Consider the following 13,217-nt stretch of genomic DNA (forward strand, 5'->3'; position numbering starts at 1 on the left):
CTGTTGTGCCCAAGATTGCAAATCCGAGAAACCACCGAGGAGCCGACACGGATGCAAGCGCACGAGGGTTTATTTGCAAGCTCGAGCTTGGGTCCAAGTATACCCGACACAGCGGAGCTTGCAAATAAACCCTCGTGCGCTTGCATCCGTGTCGGCTCCTCGGTGGTTTCTCGGATTCGCAATCTTGGGCACCACATTAGCCTGCTGCACCCTAATGCTCATTGCATCCTCCTGCTCATTGCATCCTCGCATCTGTGGTTCTGACGTTTTCAAGAACAGCACCCCTTCCCCATGTGAACATTTCCCCAGATTTTACACTTAGTATTGGTTAGACGAAAAACTACCTAATAATTTTTTTAAATGTGACTTTTCAGGAATTCGTTGAAACTGATCTGTGTTTCATGCGTCACATCGGCATCAACATATACGTACGTATCCAGTCTGCAGACAATGTCTGATGCATGACAACGCACCATGACTTGAGGACCCTTCACAATTTGGCCAGTCTGCCTTCCCAAGAATGGATCCATCTCATCATAGCCAGGATCCGGTGCAAAAATCACCCTTTACCTGTGTTTGACGAGGCTTCTCGGAGGGTCACAGGCCCCTCTGCCACGTTGTCTCAGCCCCTTCTGCAGGTGTTATCACCAAGGACTCTTGGGTTGCAAGCAACAGAAATGAACCTTGCCAGCTTCAGCAAGAGGAAATATATTGGAAGGTTACTGAGAGCTCACAGTATCCGGAGGAGGTTGGAGCTCCAGACTTGGGGACCAAGGATACTGCAGAGATTAGAATAGCAAAAGGCACAACATTGGCCAGAATACTGTGGTGAGGATCCTGACTCGGGGATGGATGGATCAGGCTCTTTGGTTCAAGATTCCATCCCAGTAACGGAGCTTCTGTTGAGCCTACCTTTACCTAGGGAAGGTGAGACCCCTGCATTCCAGGAGAGGAAACCAGAGTGCTCTCCTGCAGGGGAGCTGATGCTGGTAGCCAGAAGCCCCGAACATTCCCTGCAAAGATGACACACCCTTCAGGTGGTTTAGATGGGGATACGCCCTCCTCAATCAGGAGTGTAGTGGTCAATTATTTTGCTATTAGAGTTGCCACCACTTTTTTTTTTTTTACTTTTTGGTTATTCTGGAAGCATTCACTTGGATTTTTCCCTGCTCTGGTTTTCTTTATGTTTCCATAATCTTTCGGCTCCTGGGTGGTCTGGTTTCCGACAGGCAGCAGCGTCAGCTGGTTCTCACAGAGTCCATGTGCTCATGGAGGAAATGTGGCCTGAGCCGATGTCACCCCACCCACAGAAAGGAAGTGACAGCTACACAAGGTGGAGAAATGTATGGGTTGTATCCGTAAGGATGATTTTGGTTACTAGGAACAGAAAACCCAATTCAAATAGCCATAAATAATACAGGCAATTTATGGGCTCGCCTTTTTTGAAAAGTCCTTCAGGAAAAGCTTGATCCAGCAGTTTAAACAGTGCCAGCAACGACCCAGTTTCTCTCACTCAACTTGTCTTTTTCAAGACTGGCTTCCCTACAGTCTCAAGACACATGCCAGCAGTTCCCAAGACAAAGATCAACTCATTCATGCTGAGTAGGGTCTCAGAGTTGACGAAGATCAACTCATTCCTGCTGAGTAGGGTCTCAGAGCTTCTTTGTCCCAGAATCCTCACAAAAGTCCTGAAGTTCACTCTGATGTGACAGACCTGGGTCACCTGCCCAACTGTAAAACTGATCGCTGAGCCAGAGGGTTGAGATGCACTTGCCCCTGTGGCCCCAGTTTTGCCTGGTGCCAGAAGCAGATGGTTCCCCAAATCAAAACCAAGTCTATCCAGAAGGGCAGGGAGCAGGGAGGAGAAAGATAACTGGGAAGCCACCCACACAGGCCCACTGCCTTGGGCAGCTGCATACATGGGAGTTAATGATTGATTGTCATAATTGCAGCTCCCATCATGAACCACATTAAGCATTTCACATGCATGAGTCCTGTGATTTAATGAATCATCACAGAACCCTGGGAGGTGGCCTTTTAATCCAATTTTCAGAGAAGAAAGCAGGTTAAGTGAAGTGACTTGCAGTATCATGGCTTTTCTGAGTCAGAGGCAGCTTATGAACCCAAAATCTGTCTGATTCCCAAGTCCATTTTCTTGACTTTACCCCCATCCCGGATCTCAATCATGGGCAAGGTGTTGCCAGGGAGATCAAGAAGGAAAGCATATTTATTCACCGGGCCTTAGGTGAGCACCTACTGTGTGTCGGGCATTCTTCCCAACTCTTGAGTACTCAACCCAAAGGGGAGGCGGGGTTTACGGCTCTGTTGGGCCCTTCATCTGCATTACCTCACTGAATCCTTAAACACACTCTGGGGAAGACAATCTTATCTCCTCTGGATCCCTGAGTTTACAGGTCACAGAGTTGGTTGAGCAGCTCTACTTGCTCTCACTTTCTGGGAGCTGAGTGGTCATTCGCAAAGGTCAAATCAGCAAGAAGACAGCCACATCCCCCGAGGTCCACTGAGAAATCCAGCCTGGAGGAGCGCAGGCACACGTGGATCAGGGTGTGCCGAGAAAGCTTCCCGGAGAAGAGCAAGTTTCCTGAGCCTTGGAGAATAAGGCTACAAGTTCAAGATGCCCAGGCTGGCCCACCACGTCCTCCAAGTGCTCTGGGTGTTTGTCTGCAGTATCCCCACCTCTGGGAATTCCCGCCCCAGAATCCCAAACAGGGAAACCTGCTTGCCTCTCTCAGTACAATTCAACCCCAAGGTTAGCATGAGAGAATTTTAACTACTACAATTTACAGCTCCCTTCTCAGGGCCAAGGCTCCATCTCGGCCTTGCAGTCACCTGCAAGGTAGGAATTGTAGACATCATTTTGCAAGCAGGGAAACGGAGTGTTCGAGACAGAGCTCAGGAGTCCTGGGGCCAAGATTGAATCTCCAGGTCTGACAATCTCCTTGCTTCTCATGAGACACTGAGATTCCCCAGGCTACACACACACACACACACACACACACACACACACACGCACACACACACCTTTCTACAACAGAAGAGGCTAGTGCACTTCCTGAGTACCCTCCACTAGGCTGCTCTCTGGCCCTCTGACGTGGGCTCTTGGCTGTGGACTTTCTAGAACCCTCAGGCAGCTCATTGCAGGTGTTCCCTCCATTGGGGGCTAGGTTGCCCAAGCTTCTCTAAAGCTCCCACTCATTTCTCAAAGCCTTAATGGAGGAGACTTATTTCACTCAGCATTAAACTCTCTAGCTCCACTCATGTCATTGCAAATGGCAAGAGCTCATTCCTTTCATGGCTGAGTAATATTCCATTGTGCGTAGACACCACGTCTTCTTTATCCGCTCACCAGTCGGTGGACACGAGTTGCTTCCATAATTCGGCTATTGTAAATAATGCTGCAGTAAACATAGGGGTGCATGTATCCCTTTGAATTAGTGTTTTCATAGTCTTTGGGTAAATATCCAGTAGTGCGATTACTGGATCATAGGATAGTTTTTAATTTTTTTAATTTTTAATTTTTTAAAAGGCTTGTATTATTATTTTTATTTATTCATGGGAGACACACAGAGAAAGGCAGAGACACAGGCAGAGGGAGAAGCAGGCTCCCTACGGGGAGCCTGATGTGGGACTCAATCCCAAAACCCCGGGATCCCGACCTGAGCCAAAGGCAGATGCTCAACCACTAAGCCACCCAGGTGTCCCTCTATTTTTAATTTTTGAAGGAAACTCTGTCTATACTGTTCCTGGAGTGGCTGCACCAGCTTGCATTCCCACCAACAGTAAACAAGGGTTCTTTTATCTCCACGTCCCTGCCAACTCTTCTTGTTTCTTGGGCTTTTGATCTTAGCCATTTTGCCAGGTGTGAGGATACCTCATTGTGGTTTTGATTTGCATTTCCCCGATGATGAGTGATGCTGAGCACCTTTTCCTGTGTCTGTTGGCCATCTGTATGTCTTCTCTGGAGAAATGTCTGTTCATGTCTTCTACAAGAACATGGGTTTTGAAGACACAGACCTGAGTTTGAATCTGGACTCGGCCACCCACATGCTGTGTGACCCCGGGCAAGTCATCTCCTGTCTCTGGGGCTCAGTTTCTGAGCTGTTAAATGAGAACCAGTGATCCCCATTCCGTGGCTTGCTGTGTGAGCCAGAAACCTAGAAACCATCCTTCAAGTGTTTCTCCCCCTACCCGACACAATCCATTCAGGTACTGAGTTCTATTCATTTCACATCCAAAATATATTTCAAATTCATGCACCTCTCTCTGTCTCCTATGTCACTCTCCTCATTCAAGCCACCATGGTCTCCTGCCTGGACAACTCATGTAGCCAGAGAGATCGTTACAGAATCATACCTTCGATGATGCCAGCCCCAGTTACAACTCTCCAATGGCTTCCTGTTGCTCTCAAGGAAACTCCAAGATCCCTACTGTCACCTGCACAGAGAGGCCCACGTGGGGAGAGCCCACCACCCTACCCACTCATGACCTGCCCTCTCCCTGGGGCTCCCGGCACCCAACCTTATAGCAATACCGTTCCCTCTGCCTGGAACGTCCTTCCCCATCCTAAGCCGGTTAATTCCTGCTTATGCATCAAATCCCTATTGAAAGGTCACTTCCTCAGGGAAACTTTCCTTGATTCCTCAGACCAGATCAGATTCCCTCATTTATTGATCTCACCCTGTGCTTCTCCTTGGTGGCACCGATCACAATTACTATTACCTAAGTGTTGGTCGAATGGGTCCTTGACCGCGTGTGTCCTTAGTCACGGGCACATTGTTTTTGCCTTGTCCTCAGGAGAACAGCCCCTCTCCCCCACCTAGTGATCCCAGAGCTGGGTCCAGATTGAGATTGGATATATGAGTGTTGCTACAAGAGGGGGAGTATGGGAATGTTGGTCGGGGCAGGCATCTTCAGTGCCCCATGGAGAATGCCCCAACGAGAATGAAGCCCCAAACAAAGAAAGTAGAACCAGGAGACAGAGAGCGAGCCCCTGCTCCCGAGAATGTTCTTTCGCCCTGGAGCCAGCCGGGTCTGAAAGTGTCCCCTATTATGTGATCCCCCCCACCCCTGGGTGCTGCTGTGTTTGGCCTAAGCCAGTTTGACCTCACAGACAGCAGATGGGAGCAGGCCAGTACAACTTTCCTAAACTGGATGTGGGTGGGGATGAGGACCGTGGGCCGGTCCTCCTGGGCACCCCACTCAGAGCCTGCTCGCTCACTATGTGCTGCCTGGAGAACAAAGTGGAAAGTGGACAGGCCACAGCACAGGATCAGGAAGGAGTCGTGGTAATTGAGCAACGTGAGGCCTCTTGCTCTCCTGTCACACAGACGCTGCCAGCTTGACCAAAGCACGAGCCTCCCTGATATCCTGACTCCAGGACCCTCCTCCCCAGAGAGGGGACGATGCCAGCCGCGCCCAGCTGTGGCCCGCTGCTGGGACTACGGGCTCCTCGGGTCCTCCGGCTCCTGCCTCCCCCTCACTCTCAGAACCTGAGGCCTCTGCTCTCCCTCCTTCACTTCCCAGAATATTCCAGGGCTGACCCATCCCCCCTCCCCAGGCGCACACCCAGCAGCCAGGGTGACTGTTTACCCTCTGCCCTTAGAAGCCATCTCCGGCTTGTGGCAGTGGGCATCCCACACAGCCGCCCTCTGCCCACAGCCTCGCCAGACAAGCAAAGGTGCTTCCTGCAAAGGGCTGGCGCTGCCGGGCTGAGTCTCCGCCCCCTCCAGGCGCACCCCCACCGCTCCCTGCCACCCCAGCCCCCACCGCCTCAGCAGGCTGCACACTCACCTTCTGGTCTGTCTGGGAGCCAAGGGGGATGGGAGTCAGAACTCACCTCCTGCGCCTTGGGCAGTGTGGCCAAGCCACACTGGTGTTCAGCCAACACCAGGGGAATTGTAGGGGGTGAGCCCTTGGGCTCTGGAGTCAGAGAGACATGAATCCAACCCCCCACCCACCTTGCAGCTCTGTGACCTCGAGCAAAGCACTTGGTCCCTCTCAGCCTCAGTTTCTCCATATGTAGCATGAGCACAACTGTCACCACCCTGTGGGCTGTTGTGACCATGAAGTTAGTGTGGTACCTGGCATGTGATTAAACGCTGACTGACTTGAGGGGCTCAGGCAGGGGGCTCAGCACTTTCTCGAGGCGATGCTAGTGTTGGGGACACTGCCTCACCCAGTGGTGAGTCCCGCCTCTAGGGGCCATCTGGGTGGAAGGGAGCCCGGGGTTGAGCTGCATTTGTGCAGTCTGCACCCTTTATTAATTTGGTGTTTATCTGGGGAGGCCTTCGGGTCTGAAGGGCTCCCAAGTGTCCTTGGACACCGCCGACATCCTCCTGTGTGACTGGGCCTGTCCTTGACCTCTGCAGGGCACTTTGGAGCTATCCCCACCCCTTCTCCCCTCATCGCATCACCACCCTAGAAGTAGGCCCGTATCAGCACACGCGCCCACCCAATTCCCCAGACTTTTCTGTCTCCTAAGAAATAGGTTCCCCTGACCTATGAGCACTGGCTTTGGAGTCACTGATGGAGGGTGTCCTACCAGCTGTGTGGCCTCAGAGGAGTCACCTCACCTCTCTGGGCGTCATAGGATGGGGAAAACATTACCTAACCCCCTGGACACCTTGAGGATTAACCATGGAAACTTAAGGCAGCTCTCGACACGGCAGCAGGCGCTAATAAATGATGAGCAGACACGGGAAGGAAATGACACATTTGCATCCTCCACCCCCAGCTCCCTGCTTGCTTTCGAAGGAGGGTGCAGCCCTGAAGCCGAGAGGCTGGGGGGAGAAGGACGGGAAGGCCGAGCCAGGCGCCAGGCCCCCACCCCGCGTGGGCTTTGGCAGGATGAGCGGGAGCAAGACTTGGAGCTGCAGCCCCGAGGCCTGTCTCCTCTCCCCACGACGGGCTTCACATGTGGATCCTGCGGCCCATGCATCCACAGTCTGCTCCGCGGCTGCTCAACCCACTGGGCTCACACCTGCGGGATGTCCACCTGGGGAGCATCTCCCCCAGGAAGCCCCGCCTGTGTAGACCTGGGAGCGGGCTCAGGCCTCCGGGGCAGGGCGTACCAGCCTCTGGAGGATGGGCTGCGAGGGTGTGAAGCCCCTCAGCCTGAGGGGTGTCGTGTGGGCCTGGAGAGGACTAGGGCAGGGCCCGGGGTCAAGGTCAGGGCCTCACTTGCCTCAGTCTCAGGACAGTTGGGAACTGACGGATCCCTGCCCTCTGGACCCTATAGTCTAGGAGAAAGAACAGATGCTAAACAAGGAATTCTAACAAAGTGGGATCCGTGATACAAACGCCTGTGGGGAGAGAACCTGGCTGGGCCTGGGGGGTCCACCTTCTGATACCCCCACCTGAGGCCTCTGTGGCCCCTCCTGCTGCCCGGCCCCCTCTCACCACCCCCAGGGCAGGGTGTTCAGGGAGCCGAACACACAGCTCAGCACCAGCCCTGCCACACTCTGGACCGCACTGAAGCCCACGGTCCCTGAGCTCATGTCTCCCAAGGGGAGGCCCCCAGACCCGCTGAGAGTCCTGCCTACCCCAGACCCACTGAATCACATTGTCTGCGGCAGGGCCCCAAGTCAGCATAGTCAGCAAGCGTCTGGGGGCCCTGATGCCCCTTGAAGTCTGAGAGCCCTGCTGGAGGGAACATACTGCATTTACACATTATTCGGCAATCAACTCTTGATACTTTCTGTGTACCTGGCGCTGCTCTAGGTACTGGGGATCCGTCTGTGAACACACACAGCCCCTGACCTCAAAGCTGACATCTTACTGGGATAGATAGTGAGACAAATAAACATACGATGAGGTAATTCAGATAGTGATAAATACTGCGGGAGGCAGAGTGGTCAGGGAAGGCCTCTTGGAGGAGATGACATCTGAGCTGAGACCTAAAGGATTCAAAGCCAGGTGTATCTGCGTCTGCACCCTAACCACCATGGCCCTACCTTGTCTTGTCCAATCGGCCTCCCTACTCCAAGGGCTCAGGAAAAGCAAGGGTGATGGTGGAAAGAAGGCCATGCTTCCTCCTCTTAGAGAAAAACCTTCACAAACTAAGCGTAGGGGGAAGTGGTGATATAATGCCCACCACATATAAATAGGCCCGTCCACTCCAGAGTCATCCTGGAAACCTGCGGTCAGTTTGGACTTTGCTTAAGGCCGAGCTCCCTGCCACCAGGAGCCCAAAACGGCTGAACAAACTTCAAGCTTCACATGGGGCCTGCCCTCGATGAGTTCAAGGCCCGAGCATTTCTCCAAAGTCAAAACCGCAACAGGAAGGCACAGAAACGGTCTCCTGAGGAGGCCCGGCCTGGCGCAAGGGCTCTGGTCAGCTTCCCGAAGGCCATGATGGAGCAGGAAGGAGGGAAGCTGGGAATGTCCCCTCGCTCCAAAGTCTCTACCCTGCCCAGGTGCCCCTGTACCTGATATGAGAATTGGGGATTTGGGTTAAGCGTGGCCCTGCATCTCCACTCCTGGAAGAAGCAATGCATTTAGTCCCTGACACGGAGCGTGGAAGAAGAAAGTGTGTGGTTGAGTTGTGCCGTGTGTCTCAAGTTGTTCTTGACAGTTCTGATTTCAGATCATCTACTCCCATTTCCCACAGAAACCAACTCGTTGGGAAGTGGGATCGTCCTGGTAGTTCTACAGGTGGAGGGGCCCTGGGCAGGGAATCTGGAGCCCACATCCTTGGTTCTGGCTCTGCCACTTGGCAGATCTCCCTTCCTGGGCCAGGGGACTGTGGCCTAGAAGTGCAGGGATCCTCGAGCTGACTCTCTGCCCTGACAAGAAGGAGGGATGTGGGCTCCAGCGTGAAGGTGGTGGTGGTCCTAGTAAGAGGCCGAGAGGGAGAAAAGAGCCCTGTGGGGACTGATGAGGTGTGGGAGCAGCCTGCCAGCTCCCCAATGCCACCACCACCTGCTGCCTCCCCCCTGCCCACTTCCTACCTCCTTCCTTTGACCCTCAGGCTGGAATCTTTGCTCCATCTTTTATTGGCTGCATGACCTTGACCAGTCCCTTGACCCCCATGAGCCTCAGTTGCACCACCCATAGAATGGAGCTAACGACCCCTCCTAGGGCCTGTGCAAGTCTCCCAAGAAATCCTGCACCTACTGTGCCTGCCTCAGCACTTGACACACAGGAGGAGTTGTAGAATAGAATAATTCTCTATCCCTAGTAAATGTAAATTGAATTGTGTCCTTTTTTTTTTTTTTTTTTTTTTTTAAATTTTTATTTATTTATGATAGTCACAGAGAGATAGAGAGAGAGGCAGAGACACAGGCAGAGGGAGAAGCAGGCTCCATGCACCGGGAGCCCGACGTGGGATTCGATCCCGGGTCTCCAGGATCGCGCCCTGGGCCAAAGGCAGGCGCCAAACCGCTGCGCCACCCAGGGATCCCTGAATTGTGTCCTTGATCCTGGTCCCACCATTTAACCCAGGGGCTAAGCTTCCTCCAAAGGAGGGACTGGATGTACTCAGTTCAAAAGTATAATCATCACCATCACCCCCACTCCTGACATCAAATCCTATACATTCATTACTGAGTGAGGTCCTGTCCCAAGCACATAGTAACTACAATTTACTGCACACCTACTATGTGCCAGGCACTACACACATGTTCACTACCCCATCATGTTCTCCAACAACCCTTCAGGCTGAGGAGACCTCCATTTTACAGAAGTGAAAACTGAGGCTCAAAGATGAGAAGTTTCTGCTCAGGGACTACATAGAGCTCCACTGTCTGCCTGCAAAGGCCAGACATTTGCCACCAGGCCACCCTAAGGCTGAGGGGACCTTTTGCTCTCTCAGCACTTCAGCAAGGACGGCTGGGGAGACCCCAGAAGACATAGCAGAGACCCGAGTGGCTCCCCTAACCAGCCAGCTCTTGACAATTTCACTAAAATACAATTTCCTCTAAATTAGAGATTCCTCTTCCTTTTTTTTTTTTTTTTTTACAAAATAAGACCTGGGTTTCAAGGTAGATCCCAAGGCTGTTCCAAATTCTGGAAGAGCCCAGAGTGGACCTATGATTCTAGGAGCACATTTCCCAAGCCTAAAATGGGCACATGAGGCCTACCAAGGATGAGGGTCCCTGGATATGTGAATTTGGGGCCCTTTTGGGCTAAGTCCCAAGATCATGACTGGCAAATCCCACAATGTCTCAGCTCTTTCTGGGAAAGCACAATTGTGCCTCCAGACCATGACTCAGTCAGTACATCCACAGGCCGGCCATGATGATCAGGGTTCTGTGGGCCTTTGCAGCCCCCCTGGACACCCTGGCTGTGGCTGAGAGTGTGTCAGGGAAGTCTTCTTGGAGGAAGGAGGGTTGACCCGGCCCTGCGGACAGAGACAATTCAAGCAAGCAGAGAGAAGGATATGTCTTCTCCAAAGAAGAATCTTGGCAAAATAGAGAACATTGGTCTTCATGGTCAAACCAACCTAGATTTGAATCCTTAGGTGGACAGATATATGGATGGACAGATGGATGAATAGGTGAATGTAGGGAGAGCTGGGCATATAAGTGGATGGATGGATGGATGGATGGATGGATGGATGCTTGAGTAGATGGGTGGATGGACAGACAGAAGGATGGTGGGTGGATAGGTGGATGGATGGGTGGTTGGATGGATGGTTGGATAGATGGGTAGATGGACAGACAGAAGGATGGTGGGTGGATGGATGGATGGATGGATGGATGTATAGATGAGTGGTTGGGTGGATAGACAGACAGAAGAATGGTGGGTAGGTGGGTAGATGGATGGAGGGAAGGAGGGAGGGAGGGAGGGAGGGAGGGATGGATGGACAGACAGAAGGATGGTGGGTAGGTGGGTAGATGGGTAGATGGACAGAAGAATAGTGGGTGGATGGAGGGAGGGAGGGAGGGAGGGAGGGATGAATAGATGGATGGATGGACAGACAGAAACACGGTGGATGGATGGGCAGATGTATGGATGAATGAATGGCTAAATAAACGTATGAATAAATAAAAGGAGGAGGGAAAGCCTGATCAGTTAATGCCAAGGCTGCTGTGTCTCCTCCTGTGCCACCTGCCCGCCCTCTCTAGTCAGGATACACAGGGAATGGCATAACAAATGACTCCAAAACCTTGGTGGCTCCAAATAGCATAAGTTTCATTCTTGTTCACATCACATGCTTGTGGGTTGGTGGGGACCCTGCTCCACATTGTCCTCACTCAGGACCCAAGTCAACACCATCCTGCCAGTTGCCAGCGGCTGTCACGTTTCATTGGCCAAAGCCAGGCACTCGGGCATCCTAGTTTCAGGGGAGTGGGCAGTGCATTCCCACCAGGAAGCTGGCAAGAGGAGAACCTGGATATTTGTGAGAAGCCCTAATGCTGCCCCCACGTGCCAAGCTTCCCTCTGGCTGCCCAGAAGCGCTGTCCCAGAGTCAGTGGGGTGAGGACTGGGTGCGGAGGGGAGACAGAGTGTAGCGGCCCTCACCCCATTTCCTCCATCCAGGGACACCTGAGGCCCGAGGGGACGTGGTCACTCCTCAATTCCCAGGTCCTGCTCACTGTGAAAGGAAATTTTGGGACCAGCATGGACCCAAGTCCCCCCGAGGGCTGGATCATAAATCTTGCCTGGTCCTGCCTCAGTTGGGCCATTGCTCCCAACTCTGCCCTCTGGGGCCCAAGGAGAGGCCACAGGGCACCCTGGAGGAGAAGCATGGGGCATCCAAGCTGAAACGTCCAACCCTTGCATTCACAGAGAGAAACTGAGGCTCCGAGAGAGTGAGTGGCTTTCCAGGGCCCAGCTTGTAAAGGGCAGAACTGGGTCTTCAGAAACTGTCCAGCGTCCCTTCCACCCGCAAATGACAAGCAGGCATCTTCGTAGCGGGACATGAGACGCAGGAGTGAAATGCTTGCCTTCCCTGGGCCAAAGCACCACTGCTGAGCCTGACACACCAATAAGGGCCTTAGGGGCAGCTTGGGGCCCTGGGGGGCTCTCCCCCGGGCCCGGGGCCCCTCCCCATCTGCAGGGGAAGCACTGGATTTGAAGTTGGACCATCCTGTCTTCCAGGCCCTGCCCTACCGCATCCCAGCCGAGGGTCCTGGGGCAAATCCCTTAGCCTCATTGAACGTCAGTTTCCCAATCTTTGAAGTGGGGATGACAGTGGCCCTGCCTAATTCTCGGGGCTCTGGGAAGGCACGGGAATGTTTGCTCCATCACGACGTGTCACACAGATGTGTACAAGCAAAGGCTTCCATCCTCTTCCCCCACCTCGCCCGTCAGCCCCAAGCCACTGAAGCCAGTACAAGTCTTGCACAACTTAGTGCCCAGGCAAGATTTTGATGAACTGAATCGATTTGTTCTTAATTCATTTCAGCAGGTACCCACCGACACCTAGGCCAGTGCTGTGGGTGACAGGATAACAAAAATCCCTCCGTCCTAGGAGGAGCCCAAATGTGGCCAAATGCAGGAGGACAGGAGATCCCAGGCCATGCTTGATGCTAGGTGCTCGTCTGCGTGTCCTTCCTTCACTGATGGTTGGCGCGTTCTCCCCACCGGGCTGTGAGCTCCGTGGACACAGGGACCCGCCAAATCCCCAGTGACTGGCCATGGGGCACATGGCTGATGTCACTGAAGACTTACTGACCAGGTGAAGGACCTTATGGGCAGTCCCTTCTCTCTGAGCCTCGGGGTCTTTATGTGCAGGACGCGGTGGTGGGGGAAATAACCCCAGACAACGAAGAGCTTAGATAACCCAGTTGCCCAAGTCCCCGGATCGTCACAGGCCAGCAGCGGGCATGGCTGGAACCACCGCCCTCATCAGTATTAGTGCATCATATTGTGGGGGTGACAGGGGTGCCCCGGGGCTGCGGGGGGCTGCGGGGACCCCCAGCCCTGCCCAGAGTCCACTCACACCACAGGCCACGGCCGCACCTGCAGTTCCCTTCCAGCCTCGAGGTGAGAAAACTCACCAGGCCCGCAACCTCCGAGCTTTGACCATGGACAGAGCATCGCCTGCCGCCTGGAGCTGGCCCACAGGCGCGGGGAGCGACACTTCCCTTGCTTCGCCATCCTCCCCTGTCGCCCAGGGAATGGGGTAGCAAAGGAGCACTTCCCACCCCCGCCCAGGGCCTCTGCCTCAGACCTGCCCTCCCCCCACCCCGCCGGGATCTGAGCAGCCCCGGCCGCCCTCTGCTGCTCCCGGAAGTGCCCTGCGTCTGCAC

This window comes from Vulpes vulpes, chromosome 2 (genome assembly GCF_048418805.1).
Source record: "Vulpes vulpes isolate BD-2025 chromosome 2, VulVul3, whole genome shotgun sequence".
NCBI classification, from domain to species: Eukaryota; Metazoa; Chordata; class Mammalia; order Carnivora; family Canidae; genus Vulpes; species Vulpes vulpes.